This window comes from Pleurodeles waltl, chromosome 4_2 (assembly GCF_031143425.1).
Source record: "Pleurodeles waltl isolate 20211129_DDA chromosome 4_2, aPleWal1.hap1.20221129, whole genome shotgun sequence".
Lineage (NCBI taxonomy): Eukaryota > Metazoa > Chordata > Amphibia > Caudata > Salamandridae > Pleurodeles > Pleurodeles waltl.
The window spans coordinates 168,000,628-168,015,967 of NC_090443.1; the positions used below are offsets into that span (position 1 = coordinate 168,000,628).

Here is a 15,340-nt window from a genome sequence, read left to right on the forward strand (position 1 = left end):
GTATGTATAAAAAAAAAAAAATGTCCTGGTGTCTAGTAGTTTCGGCAGGAATAGCCCAAAATAATTTGGCCCCCCACATATAAAAAAATAAAATAAACAAAAAAAAAATGTCCCTGTTGTCTAGGGGTTCTCTTCCTCCCCTGGGGGCAGAGATAGGATTAATTATATTATGTTTCCTCTCCTTTCATGCGTTTCTCGCCCCTGCAGTGATCGGAAGAGAAATGCAAAAGAATTTCTCTTCCGATCCATTTGGGGCAGACCTCTGATGAGGTCAACGCGTGATCGCGTGCGCTGACGTCATCAGATGCCAGGGTGGGCTGGGTGGGGCAAGGTAGGAAGGGGAAGCGGTTCCCCTTCCAACCCTGACCTGGGGGATCGGGGCAGTCCTCAGGGGGAACGTCGGGTACACAGACTTAATGGTTACGTCCATGGCGCCTGAGTGGCACCGCCATAGACTTAACCATTACATCTGTGTCATACAATGGGTTAGCTGTTTTAACCCTCTTAAAGTTCTTAATGCAATGGATATCAAACTATTTGACTTCTTTTTATTCATTTAATTTACAAAGTGCTTCTCCATCCTGAGTGGAAGTTAGTGAGGAAAGGCGGGGCAGAATAGCAAGAGGGACAGAGAAACAGCAGAGTGAGGTAAGAAGGTAAAGAATGTTATGTCCAAAGAAGTGGCACAAAGAGAGAATAATTAACAACAAAGAAAAGAAGCACTGAGGCAATGTTTATGAGTCTGGCTCATCAATTTGTCTACGCACTCAGTAACTCATCATGCATGCAGTCAGTCACTCATTCTTGTACTCATCAATCTATTTATCAGCCCATTGATTCATTCTCACATTCACCATGCCACAAGCCAATCAAAACAAACTGCCACACTTTAATCTAAAACTATTTTATAAAATTCAATCTAAAACAACCTATCCCACTCAAATCTGTCCCACTCAAACCCAAATAAATATGCCCTTCTCTAATCCAAAACAATCTGCTCCAGTCTAATCCAAACCAATCTGCCCCACTCCAATAAAAATAATCTGCACCACTCCATTCTAAAATAATATGCCACACTCCAATCTGTTCTGTGTCAACCAAATTTATCTGTCCCACTCTGATCCAAAACAATCTGCCCCAGTTCAATCTGCTCTACTCCAACCAAAACAATCAGCCCTACTCCAATTAAAAAAATTCTGCCCCACTCAAATCCTAAACAATCTGCCCCACTCCAATCCAAAACAATCTTCCTCACTCTAATAAAAACTACATGAACGACTCCACTACAAAATATTCTGCCTCATTCGAATCCAAAAATATCTGCCCCATTCTAATATGCCACACTCAAATGTAAAACAATCTGCACCACTCCCAAACAAATCAATATGCCACACTCCAATCTGCACCACTCTAAACCAAAACAGCCTTCCCCACTCCAATCCAAAACAGTGTGCCCCACTCCAATCCAAAACAATATGCCACACTCCGATCCAAAGCAATCTATACTACTACGATCTGCTGCACTCCAATACAAATCAATCTGCCCCAATCCAATCCACAACAAACTGCCCCATTCCAATTCAAAATATTCAGCCCCACTCCAGTAAAAACAATCTGCACCACTCCAATCCAAAACATTCTGCCCCACTCAAATCTACCCACCCCATTCTGCATCACTCAAACAAAAACAATGTGCCCCACTCCAATCCAAAACAATCTGACCCACTAGAAATCCACAACAATCTGCCCCACTCCAATCTGTGCCACTCAAATCCAAAACAATATGCCCCACTTCAATAGAAAAAATCTACCCAGCTTCAATCTGCCCCACGAAAATCCAAAATAATCTGTCCTACTCTAATCTAAAACAATCTGCCTCACTCTAATCTACAACAATCTGCCCCACTCCAATCCAAAACAATCTGTCCCTTTCCATTCCAAACAATTTGCCCCACTCCAAAACTAAACAATCTGTCCCACTCCAAAAGACGAATCTGCACCACTCCAATTCAGAACAATCTGCAACACTCCAATCTGCCACACGCCAATCAAAAACAATCTGCTCCGCTCCCTTCCAATACAATCGGCCCCACTTCAATCCAAATAATCTGCTACACTCCAGTCTACCCCATGTAAAATCAAAACAATCTGCCCCACTTCAATCAAAAAACATCTGCCCCACTCCAATCCAAAAAATCTGCCCAACTCCAATACAAAACAATCTGCCCCACTTCAATCCACAACAACCTGCCCCAGTAAAATAAAAAACATTTAGCACCACTCCAATCCAAAACAATCTGCCCCACTCCAATAAAAACAATGTGCACCCTGCCAATCCAAAACTTTATGCCCCACTCAAATCCAAAACAATCTGCCCCATTCCAACCTGCCCCATGCAAATCCAAAACAATCTGCTCCAATCCAAATCAATATGCCCCACTCCAATCTGCACTACTCCAAACAGAACAATCTGCCCTCTCCAATCCAAAACAATCTATCCCACTCCAATGCAAAACAATTTTCCAACTCCAATATGCCTCACTCCAATCCAAAACAACCTATCCCACTCCAATCTGCACAACAGCAATCTGCCCCACTCCAATTCAAAACAATCTGCCCTACTCAAACCCAAAACAATCTGTCAAACTCCAATCTGCCACAAGCCCGTACAAACCAATCTGCCCCACTCTATTCTAAAACAGTCTGCCTGCTCCAATCTAAAACAATCTATCCAACTCAAATCTGCCCCACTCAGTCTGTCCCACACAACTCTGTCCTACTCAAATCCAAAACAATCTGCCTCTCTCTAATCCAAAACAATCTGCCCCACTCCCATCCAGAACATTCTGCCCCACTCCAATAAGCACAACCTCTACCACTCAGTCCCAAAATATTCTACCCCACCACTCCAATCCACAACGACCTGCCACACTCCAATCCAAAACAATCTGCCACGCTCCAATTTGAGCTACTCCAATACAAAACAATCTTCCCCAATTTAGTCTGCTCCACTCTTATCCAAAACAATATCCCCCACTGCAATCAACAACAATCTGCCCCACTCCAGTCAAAACAAAAACATTCTGCCCCAATCAAATCCAAAACAATCTGCCCCACTTCATTCCAAAACAGTTTGCCCCACTGCAAATATTGCACAACTCAACTCCAAAACAATCTGCCCTACTCCAATCCAAAACAATCTGCTACAGTTTAATCGATCCCACACCAATCCAAAACAATCTGCCCCATTCCAATCTAAAACAATCCTCCCTACTCTAATCTAAAACAATCTACCCCACTCTAATCTGCCCCATTCCAGTCCAAAACAATCTGCCCCATTTCAAATTTAAAAAATCTGTCTCACCCCAATAAAACAATCTGTGCCACTCCAATTCAAAACTCAAATCTGCCCCACTCAATCTGTCCCACTTAAATCTGCTCCACTCAAATCCCAAACAATCCAGCCCTCTCCAATCCAAACCAATATGCCCCTCTCCATTCCAAAACAATCTGACCCTCTCCAATCTAAAACTATTCAACTCAAATCTGCCCCACTCAATCTGTTCCACTCAAATCTGCCCCACTCCATTGCAAAACAATCTGCCCTCTCCAATCCAAAACAATCTGCCCCACTCCAATCCATGCAATCTGCCCCTCTCCAGTCCAAAACAATCTGCCTCACTCCAATCTGCCCCGCTCCAAATCAAAACAATCTGCCCCACTAAAAATAACATCAGTCAGCACCCCTTCTATTCAAAACAATCTGCGGCATTCCAATCGGCCACATGCCAATCAAAAACAATCTACCCTACTTCATACCGAAACAATCTGCCCCACTCCAATCCAAACCAATCTACCCCACTCCAATCTGCCTAAACCCATCCAACACAATCTGCCCCATTCCAATCCAAAACAATCTATACCATTCAACGCTGCCACACTCAATCTGCCTCACTCCAGTCTGCCTCACTTCTATCTGACCCACTCAAATCCAAACCAATCTGCCCATCTCTCCAATCCAAAACAATCTGCCCCACTCCAATTCAAAACAATCTGTTTTACTCTAATAAAGACAGTCTGCACCACTCCATTCCAAAACAATCTGCCCCAATCCATTCCAGACAAATCTGATGCACTCCGATCTGCCCTACCTCAACACAAAGCAATCTACCCCACTCCACACAAAAACAATCTGCCCCACTCCAGTCCAAAACAATTTGCCCACTCTAATATGCTCCAATCCAAAACAATCTGCCCCACTCCAGTCAACAACAATCTGCCCCAATCATATTCAACACATTCTTCCCACTCCAACCCCAACAGAATCTGCCCCAATCCTATCCAAAATAATCTGCCCCAATCCAATAAAAACAATCTGCACCACTCCAATCCAATACATTCTGCCCACTCCAATCCAAAACAATCTGCCCCTTTCCAAACTGCTCCACTCACATCCAAAACAATCTGTCCCACTCCAATCCCAAAAACTCTGACCCACTCCAGTTTACACCACTCGAAACCAAAACAATCTGCCCAACTCTAATCCAAAACAATCTGCCCCTCTCCAATCCAAAACATTCTGCCCCATTCCAATCTACTCCACTCTGATCCAAAATAATCTGCTCCACGCCAATCTAAAACAATCCTCCCCATTCCAGTCTAAAACAATCTGCCCCAATTCAATCAAAAACAATCTTCCCACTCCAATAAAAACAATCCCCACAAATCCAATACAGAACACTCTCCTCACTCCAATCCAAAACAATCTGCCCCACTTTACTCTGCCCCAGGCCAATCTAAAACAATACTGCTCCACTCTAATCTAAAAGAATCTGCCCCACTCTAATCTAAAACAATATGCCCCACCCTAATCTGAATCAATCTGCCCTAATACAATCCAAAACAATCTGCCCCTTTCCAGTCTAAAACAATCTGCCCCACACAAATTCCAAAGAATCTGCAACACTCCAATGTGCCACATGCTAATAAAAAGCAATATAGCCCACTCCATTCCAAAACAATCTGCCCCTCTCCAATCGAAAACAATCTGCCCCACTCCAGTAATCCCCATTCCAATCCAAAACATTTCCCCAACTCCAATATGCTTCAGTCCAGTCTAAAACAACCTGCCCACTCCAATCTGCACAACTGCAATCTGCCACAAGCCAATCCGTCCCTCTCTAATCTAAAACAATCTGCCTGCTCCAATCTAAAACAATCCATCCGACTCATATCTGCCCCACTCACTCTGTTCCACTCACCTCTGTCACACTGAAATCTAAAACAATATGCTTCTCTGCAATCCAAAACAATCTGCCCCACTCTCATCAACAACATTCTGCCCCACTCCAATAAGCACAATCTCTACCACTACTTCCCAAAACAATCTGCAACACTACAATGTGCCACATGCCAATAAAAAACAATCTACCCCACACCATACCAAAACAATCTGCCCCATTCCAATCCAAAATAATTTGCCCACTCTAATCTGCTCCAATCCAAAACAATCCACTCCACCCACAAACACCTGCCACACTCCAATCTGCCCAATGCCAAACCAAAGCAAGCCACCCCACTCTAATCCAAAACAATCTGCACATTCCAATCTGCTCCACTCTTATCCAACACAATCTCCCCCACTGCAATCAACAACAACGTGCCCCACTCCAACCGAAAACATTCTGCCCCAATCAAATCAAAAAGGATCTGCCCAACTTCATTCCAAGTCAGTCTGCCCCACTCCAATTAAAACATTTTGCACAACTCCACTCCAAAACAATTTGCCCTCACTCCAGTCCAAAACAATCTACCTCAATTTGATCTGCCCCATGACAATCCAAAGCAATCTGCCCCATTCCAATCTAAAACAATCTACCTCATTTTAATCTTCCCTATTCCAATCCAAAACAATTTGCTTCTTTCAGTCTGTCTCCCTCCAATAATACAATCTGTGCCACTCCAATTCAAAGCAATCTGCCCCAGTCCAAAATAATAATCTTTCAAACACAAATCTACCTCACTCAAATCCAAAACAATCTACCCCTCTCAAAACCCCAAATAATCTTCCCCACTCCATTCCAAAACAACCTGTCCCACTCCAATCTAAAACTATTCAACTCAAATCTGCCCCACTCAACCTGTTCCACTCAAATCTGCCCCACTCAAATCCAAAGCAATTCCCACTCTCCAATTCAAAACAATCTGCCCCACCCCATTCCAAAACAATATGCCTCACTCCAATATGCCACATTCAAATCCAAAACAATCTTCCTCACTCTAATCCAAAACAATCTGCCACACTCCAATCTGCTCCACTGTTGTCCAAAGCAATCTGCCCTCTACAATCCACAGCAAGCTGCCCCACTACAATCCAAAACAAAATTCCCCACTCCAATAAAAACTTTCTCCCCCACTCCAATCTAAAACAATCTGCCCCACTCCATTGGAAAGAATTTACCCCACTCCAACCCAAAACAATCTGCCACACACCAATCTGCCCCATTCCAATCCAAAACAATTTGCCACGCTCCAATCCAAAACAGTCCGCCCCATTCCAATCTGCTACACAAAATCCAACACAATCTCTCCCACTCCAATTTAAATCAATCTGCCCCACTCCAATCTGCTCCACTCTTATCCAAAACAATCTGCCCCACAGCAACCACAACATTCTGCCCCACTCCAATTCAGAACATTCTGCTCCAATCCAAAACGATCTGTCCCACTCGATCTAAAACAATCAGCCCAACTCTAATAAAAACAAGCAGCACCACTCCAATCCAAAACATTCTGCCCCACTCGAGGCCAAAGCACTCTGCCACACTCCAAACTGTCCAACACCAATCCAAAACAATCTTCCCCACTCTAATCTAAAACAATCTGCCCCACTCCAATCTGAAACAATCTATCCAACTCAAATCTGCCCCACTCAATCATTCCTGCTCAAATCTGCCCCATTCCAATCCAAAACCATCTGCCCCACTCGAGTTCTTAACACTCTACCCCACTCCAATAAAAACAATCTGCATTACTTCAAACCAAAAACCTGTGCTCCACTCTAATAAAAACAAACTACACCACTTTAATCCAGAACATTCTGCCCCACTCAAATCCAAAACAACGTGCCCCATCCCAACCAGCCCCACTTTAATCCAAAACAATCTGCCTCACTCCAATACAAATCAATATGCCACTCTCCAATCTGCACAACTTCAAACCAAAACAATCTGCCCCACTCCAATCCAAAACATTCTGCCCCAATCAAATCCAAAACAATCTGCCCCACTCAATACCACACAATCTCCCCACTCCAATCCAAAACAATCGACCCCACTCCAATCTGCCGCATCCAATCCAAAACATTCCTTCCCACTCCAAACTACCTCACTCCAGTCCAAAACAATCTGCCCCATTCCATTCCAAAACATTCTGCCCCACTGCAATCTAAAACAATCTGCCCCACTCTAATCTAAAACAATCTATCCAACTCAAATCTGCCCCACTCAGTATGTCCCACTCAGATCTGCCCAACTCAATTCCAAAACAATCTGCCCCTCTTGTAGGAGGCTGGCCTGGCTTATAGTGGGTACCTAATGGTACTTACACCTTGTGCCAAATCTAGTTATCCCTTATTAGTATATTAGTATTGTTCTAGCAGCTTAGGCTGATAGAGGTAGCTATAGCAGAGCAGCTTAGGCTGAACTAGGAGACATGCAAATCTCCTACTATACCACTTATATCATATAGGTACTATATCATAAGATTCACAATACTCAGAGTTACTAAAAATAAAGGTACTTTATTTTAGTGACAATATGCCAAAAATATCTCAGAGGATATACTCCCTTAGGAGGTGAGTAAAATACACAAAATATGCACACAAACCAAAATCAGGTAAGTAAACAGTTAGAAAAGTAGGGCAAACACTGTAGAATACAATACGATGCAATAGGCCTAGGGGCAACACAAACCATATACTAAGAAAGTGGAATGCGAACCACTTAGGGACCCCTGGCCTAGTGTAGTATGTAGAGGGTCACTGGGAGAGTAAGAAAACACTAAGGGTGTCCAAGATACCCCACCCCAAGACCCTAAAAAGTAGGAGTAAAGTGATATAACTTCCCCAGAAACACACTAAAGTCGTGATGGGAAATTCTGCAAAGACCACAACAGACTGCAAAGTACTGAAGACGGATTCCTGGACCTGAAGACCTACAAAGGAAGGAGACCAAGTGTCGTGAAAGTGTCCGGGGGGCGCAGGAGCCCACTAAACCCCAGATAAAGGTGCAAAATGGCTGCCTCTGGATAGAAGAAGTTGAAGATTCGGCAACAATGAAAGGTGCTAGGAACTTCTCCTTTGGGCAGAAGATGTCCCACGAAGTGCTAGAGGATGCAGCGTTGTTTCCTTGGAGAAAGACCACAAACAAGCCTTGCTAGCTGCAAAGGTCATGGTGGAAGGAAAAGGGTGCTGCCTGGGCCCAGGAAGGACCAGGAGGTCGCCACTTGAAAGAGGCGACAGAGGGGGCCCTCAGCAACAGAGAGCCCATGCACTAGAAGGCGGCACCCGCAGAAGTACTTGAAAACGGGTTCAAGATAACTGAGCACTGCGGTCGTCTCAACACTACAAAAGAGGGTCCCACAAAGCCGGTGGTCAACTCAGCAAGCTGAGAAATGCAGGACGGAGTGCTGGAGACCTGGGCTAGGCTGTGCACAAAGGATTCCTTGCAAAAGTGCACACAAGCCCTAGCAGCCGCAGTTCACACAGTACACAGGATTACTGTCTGGACAGGGGAGGCAAAGACTTCCCTCCTCCAAATTTGGACAGTTAGACCACTGGACAGTCTGGGTCACTTGGGTCCACCACCTGTGTTCCAGGGGCCACGCTCATCAGGATGAGAGGGGTACCAGAGGACCGGTGATGCTGTAGTTTGGTGCCTGCTGGAGCAAGGGGAAGATTTCGTCAACCCACTGGAGATTTCTTCATGGCTTCCAGTGCAGGGTGAAGGCAGACAGCCCCTAAAGCATTCACCACCAGGCGCTACAATGTCGCTGGTAGTCTTCTTGCTACTTTGTTGCAGTTTTGCAGGCGTCCTGGAGCAGTCAGCGGTGGATCCTTGGCAGAAGTCGAAGAGGGAGATGCAGAGGAACTCTGGTGAATTCTTGCAAGTCGTTATCTGAGGAAAAGCCCACAGGAGCGACCCTAAATAGCCCTCAGAGGAGGATTGGCCACCTAGTCAGGTAAGCACCTATCAGGAGGGGTCTATGACGGCACCTGCTGGCACTGGCCACTCAGAGGCCTCCATTGTGCCCTCACACCTCTGGATTCAAGATGGCAGAGGTCTGGGACACACAGGAGGAGCTCTCGGTACCACCCTTGGGGTGGTGTTGAACAGGGGACTAGTCACTCCCCTTTCCTTTGTCCAGTTTCCTGCCAGAGTAGGGACTGGGGGTTCCCTGAACAGGTGTAGACTGGCTTATGCAAGGAGGACACCATCTGTGCCCTTCAAACCATTTCCAGAGGCTGGGGGAGGCTACTCCTCACCAGCCCTTAACACCTATTTCCAAAGGGAGAGGGTGTAACACCCTCTCTCAGAGACAATTCTTTGTTCTGCCTCCCTGGGATTGGGCTGCCCAGACCCCAGGAGGGCAGAACCCTGTCTGTGGTTTGGCAGCAGCGGTAGCTGCAGAGAAATCCCCAGAGAGCTGGTTTGGCAGTACCTGAGGTCCATGGTGGAGCCCCGGGGAGGCATGGGATTGGCACCCTAATACCAGATTTGGCATGGGGGGACAACTCCATGATCTTAGACATGTTACATGGCCATATTCGGAGTTACCATTGTGAAGCTAGATATAGGTATTGACCTATATGTAGTGGACGCGTGTATTGTGTCCCCGCACTCTCAAAGTCTGGGAAAATTGCCCTGAACTATGTGGGGGCACCTTTGCGAGTGCAAGGGTGCCCTCACACTTAATAGCTTTGCACCTAACCTTCACTAAGTGAGGGTTAGAAATATAGGTGACATATAAGTTACTTAAGTGCAGTTTAAAATGGCTGTGAAATAACGTGTGCGTTATTTCACTGAGGCTGCAGTGGCAGTCCTGTGTAAGTTTTGTCTGAGCTCCCAATTGGTGGCAAAAGAAATGCCAAAGCCCATAGGTATCTCTTGGAACCCCAATACCCTGGGTACCTAGGTACCATATACTAGGGAATTATAAGGGTGTTCCAGTGTGCCAATTAGAATTGGTGAAAATGGTCACTAGTCTATAGTGACAATTTTAAAGGCAGAGAGAACATAACCACTGAGGTTCTGATTAGCAGAGCCTCAGTGACACAGTTAGTCACTACACAGGTACACACATTCAGGCCACAAACTATGAGCACTGGGGTCCTGGCTAGCAGGATCCCAGTGAGACAGGCAAAAATAAACTGACATACATGCAAAAATGGGGGTAACATTCCAGGCAAGATGGTACTTTCCTACACCTCTCCAAACCAAAACAATATGCCCCACTCCATTCCAAAAACATCTACCTCATTCCAATCCAAAACAATCTTCCCCACTTCAGTTTGTCTCTCTCCAATAATACAATCTGTGCCACTCCAATTTAAAACAATCTGCTCCACTTCAAAATAATATTTCGAACGCAAATCTGCCTCACTCTATCTGTCCCACTCAAATCTGCCTGACTCAAATCCAAAACAATCAAAACAACCCCTCTCCAATCCAACACAACCTGCCCCACTCCATTCCAAAACAATCTGCCCACTCTAATATAAAACTATTCAACTCAAATCTGCCCCACTCAAATCTGCCCCATTCAAATCCAAAGCAATCTGCCCCTCTCCAATCCAAAACAATCTGCCCCACTCCATTCCAATACAATCTGCCCCACTCCAATCTGCCACACTCAAATCCAAAACAATCTGCCTCACTCCACTCTGCTCCACTGTTGTCCAAAACAATCTGCCCACAGCAATCCGCATCAATCTGCCCCACTCCAATCCAAAACAATCTGCCCAACTCCAGTCTGCCACATGCCAATCCAAAACAAGCTGTTCCACTCCAATCTGCTCTAATCTAAAATAATTGGTCCCACTCAAATCTAAACCAATATATCACACTCCAATATGCCCCACTCAAATCTACCCCACTCCAATCTTCCCCTCCACAATCCAAAACAATCAGCCCCACTCATCTGCCCCACTCCAGTCCAAAACAATCTGCCCCACCTCCAGCACACCCATATCTGCTATGTTCTTTTCATAGACTATCACTAGAGAAAACAAAGCCCATACCAATAGAGTTAGAGGGCATTTTGCTGGGGGGTACTGTCATAGTTCCCAGAGTCCAGGTTCATGAGACTTCATAGGGCATTAATGGTTTAGTTTGCATAACACTTACTATTGTAATGTTGATCTTGTAGTGTGCATGATTCTCATTATTGTATTGTAGTATTTATGATATGAAGCCACATCTCAGCCCCCAGGATCCCTTCCCATTGTTCCAGACTCTTATGCCATATACACGCTTCGTGGAGACCTTAAAAGGCCTAAGCGCATCACGACGGCATTATGTGGGTGTGCGTAGGGGTGGCTGGGCATGGCGCTGGTACTTAAGGGCATGCCTTGCTTCTGGAATACACTTTGCCTCGAGAAATCCTACAGTTGGCATCGTATCTCTTGCACGCTGCCCAAGGTCCTCCCCGCAGCAACTTACTTGCGCCTCCCCGAGCCTTCCCAGCAGCATGATGCGGCTCTTCTGTGGACACCGCTGCTCTTCCCCGGCGCTGCAGCGGAGGTTCTTTTATCGCCTCTCGGTCTCCTGAAACGAACATAGAAATTGTGAGTAAAAACCTCATACAGATTGAAGGAGACACAAATTTGGCAACGCTATTTACAGGTACCCAACGCAAGTAAGCACAGAGACTTCCTTAATCATACTTTTGCCGGGAATTTCTTGTGATTTGTGCTATAATTGACATTTTCCTTGTGGAGTTAACATGGTTGCGTGTCCACTAATTCAGAACGAATATGGGGCCAGATGTAGGAAACAGTTTGCGACTCGCAAACGGCAAAAATTGCCGTTTGCGAGTCGCAAACCGGAGTTTCCTATGCAGAAATGCATTTTGCGAGTCGGAACCGACTCGCAAAATGCATTTCCGACTCGCAAATAGGAAGGGGTGTTCCCTTCCTATTTGCGAGTCTGAGTGGTATGCAATACCATATGCAACCGCGTATGCGGTCGCAAATCATATCGCAGTTACCATCCACTTCAAGTGGATGGTAACCCACTCGCTAATTGGAAGGGGTCCCCATGGGACCCCTTCCACTTTGTGAATGGACCCAAAAATAATTTTTTCAGGGCAGGGAGTGGTCCCAGGGACCACTCCCTGCCCTGAAAAAATACCGAAACTAAAGGTTTCGTTTTTTTTTTTAAGTGCAGCTCGTTTTCCTTTAAGGAAAACGGGCTACACTTAAAAAAAAAAAAAACTGCTTTATTGAAAGCAGTCACGAACATGGAGGTCTGCTGACTACAGCAGGCCTCCATGTTTGCGAGTGCCTATACTCGCTATGGGGCCGCAATTTGCGACCCACCTCATGAATATTCATGAGGTGGGTCATTGCGACCCCATAGCGAGTTGCAGTCGGTGTCTGAGACACCGTACTGCATACCAATTTGCGAGGTGCAAATTGCGAGTCGCATGGACTCGCACTTTGCACTTCGCAAATTTTTACGTTACTACATCTGGCCCCAGGTCTTGTGCATTTAACAGAGCTGCCTTATACTTACCTTCAGGGCCGGCTTTAGCGCTTGTGGCGCTCTGTGCGACAGACTTTTTTAGAACCCCAAATCCTCAGATTCCCTCACTACCACCTGGCAACTGTGCCCTTCATCTCTCCATAGCCCCCCTTTCACCTGTTTTCATTTGTTTTAAAGCGCTTGTAAAGGTTGGCTTTGCTAACCCACTCACTTATCCACATTAAATATAGTTCTGTTCTTTGCAGCAGGCATATTAACCCATTCCCTACTTTATGGCCAGTCAAAGCTGCCGCTAGACAAAACTCCCATCTCTGCCCTAGCAGGCATGGGCGTAGGAAGTGTGGGGGACGCGGGGGATGTATCCCCCCCAGATTTTGGAGGGTGGGGGACACAGGGGATGAAGGTGGGGGGGACAAGGGGACAAAATAATTTCCCCTTTTACATCTATTATTCAGAGGGCCATTAGCGCACAAAAGCGCTACTTATAATAGCCCTGTACCGACCATCCTCCAACCTGATGGGAACAGAATGAAGGTGAGTCCCGAGGCCCCCTGCGCCCTCTGCCCTTTTGTTTGTCCTGTGTAGGAAGTTGGCTCTGTATGTGCTATTTCAAAGTAAGGAATAGCATGCACAGAGTCCAAGGGTTCCCCTTAGAGGTAAAATAGTGGTAAAAAGAGATAATACTAATGCTCTATTTTGTGGTAGTGTGGTCGAGCAGTAGGCTTATCCAAGGAGTAGTGTTAAGCATTTGTTGTACATACACATAGACAATAAATGAGGTACACACACTCAGAGACAAATCCAGCCAATAGGTTTTGTTATAGAAAAATATATTTTCTTAGTTTATTTTAAGAACCACAGGTTCAAATTTCACATGTAATAGCTTGATTGGAAGGTATTGCAGGTAAGTACTCTAGGAACTTTGAATCATTACATTAGCATGAATACTTTTGTCATAAAACACAATAAGCTGTTTTAAAAGTGGACAGTGCAATTTTCACAGTTCCTGGGGGAGGTAAGTTATTGTTAGTTTTCACAGGTAAGTAAGTCACTTACAGTTCTCAGTTTTTGGTCCAAGGTAGCCCACCGTTGGGGGTTCAGAGCAACCCCAAAGTTATCACACCAGCAGCTCAGGGCCAGTCAGGTGCAAAGGTCAAAGAGGTGCCCAAAACACATAGGCTATAATGGAGAGAAGGGGGTGCCCCGGTTCCAGTCTGCCAGCAGGTAAGTACCCGCGTCTTCGGAGGGCAGACCAGGGGGGTTTTGTAGGGCACCGGGGGGGACACAAAGTAGCACAGAAAGTACACCCTCAGCAGCGCGGGGGCGGCCGGGTGCAGTGTGCAAACACGCGTCGGGTTTCCTTCAGTTTTCAATGGGAGACCAAGGGGTCTCTTCAGCGATGCAGGCAGGCAAGGGGGGGGCTCCTCGGGGTAGCCACCACCTGGGCAAGGGAGAGGGCCTCCTGGGGGTCACTCCTGCACAGAAGTTCCGTTTCTTTAGGGGCTGGGGGCTGCGGGTGCAGGGTCTTTTCCAGCCGTCGGGAAATGGAGTTCAGACAGGCGCGGTCAGGGGGAGCCTGGGGATTCCCTCTGCAGGCGTCGCTGTGGGGGCTCAGGGGGGACAACTTTGGTTACTCACAGTCGTAGAGTCGCCGGAGGGTCCTCCCTGAGTTGGTTGTTCTCCACCAGTCGAGTCGGGGTCGCCGGGTGCAGTGTTGCAAGTCTCACGCTTCTTGCGGGGAGTTGCAGGGGTCTTTAAATCTGCTCCTTGTAACAAAGTTGCAGTTCTTTTGGAGCAGTGCCGCTGTCCTCGGGAGTTTCTTGTCTTTTTCGAAGCAGGGCAGTCCTCAGAGGATTTAGAGGTCGCTGGTCCCTTGGAAAGCGTCGCTGGAGCAGGTTTCTTTGGAAGGCAGGAGACAGGCCGGTAAGTCTGGGGCCAAGGCAGTTGGTGTCTTCTGTTCTTCCTCTGCAGGGGTTTGTCAGCTCGGCAGTCCTTCTTCTTGTAGTTGCAGGAATCTAAATCTTTAGGTTCAGGGAAGCCCTTAAATACTAAATTTAAGGGCGTGTTTAGGTCTGGGGGGTTAGTAGCCAATGGCTACTAGCCCTGAGGGTGGGTACACCCTCTTTGTGCCTCCTCCCAAGGGGAGGGGGTCACATCCCTAATCCTATTGGGGGAATCCTCCATCTGCAAGATGGAGGATTTCTAAAAGTTAGAGTCACCTCAGCTCAGGACACCTTAGGGGCTGTCCTGACTGGCCAGTGACTCCTCCTTGTTATTCTCATTATTTTCTCCGGCCTTGCCGCCAAAAGTGGGGGCCGGGGCCGGAGGGGGCGGGCAACTCCACTAGCTGGAGTGTCCTGCGGGGCTGTGACAAAGGGGTGAGCCTTTGAGGCTCACCGCCAGGTGTTACAGCTCCTGCCTGGGGGAGGTGTTAGCATCTCCACCCAGTGCAGGCTTTGTTACTGGCCTCAGAGTGACAACGGCACTCTCCCTATGGGGCCAGCAACATGTCTCTAGTGTGGCAGGCTGCTGGAACCAGTCAGCCTACACAGATAGTCGGTTAAGTTTCAGGGGGC

General features: G+C 46.5%; 1 protein-coding gene across 1 annotated transcript in view; it reads right to left on the minus strand.

Annotated features, from left to right (window-relative positions):
• Positions 1 to 15,340, minus strand: part of TESPA1 (thymocyte expressed, positive selection associated 1) — a 523,617-nt gene that overhangs the window by 410,908 nt on the left and 97,369 nt on the right. The window contains exon 2 of the mRNA XM_069231034.1: positions 11,721 to 11,825. The gene's annotated coding sequence lies outside the window, so the exon portion shown is untranslated. The remainder of the gene's footprint in view (positions 1 to 11,720; positions 11,826 to 15,340) is intronic.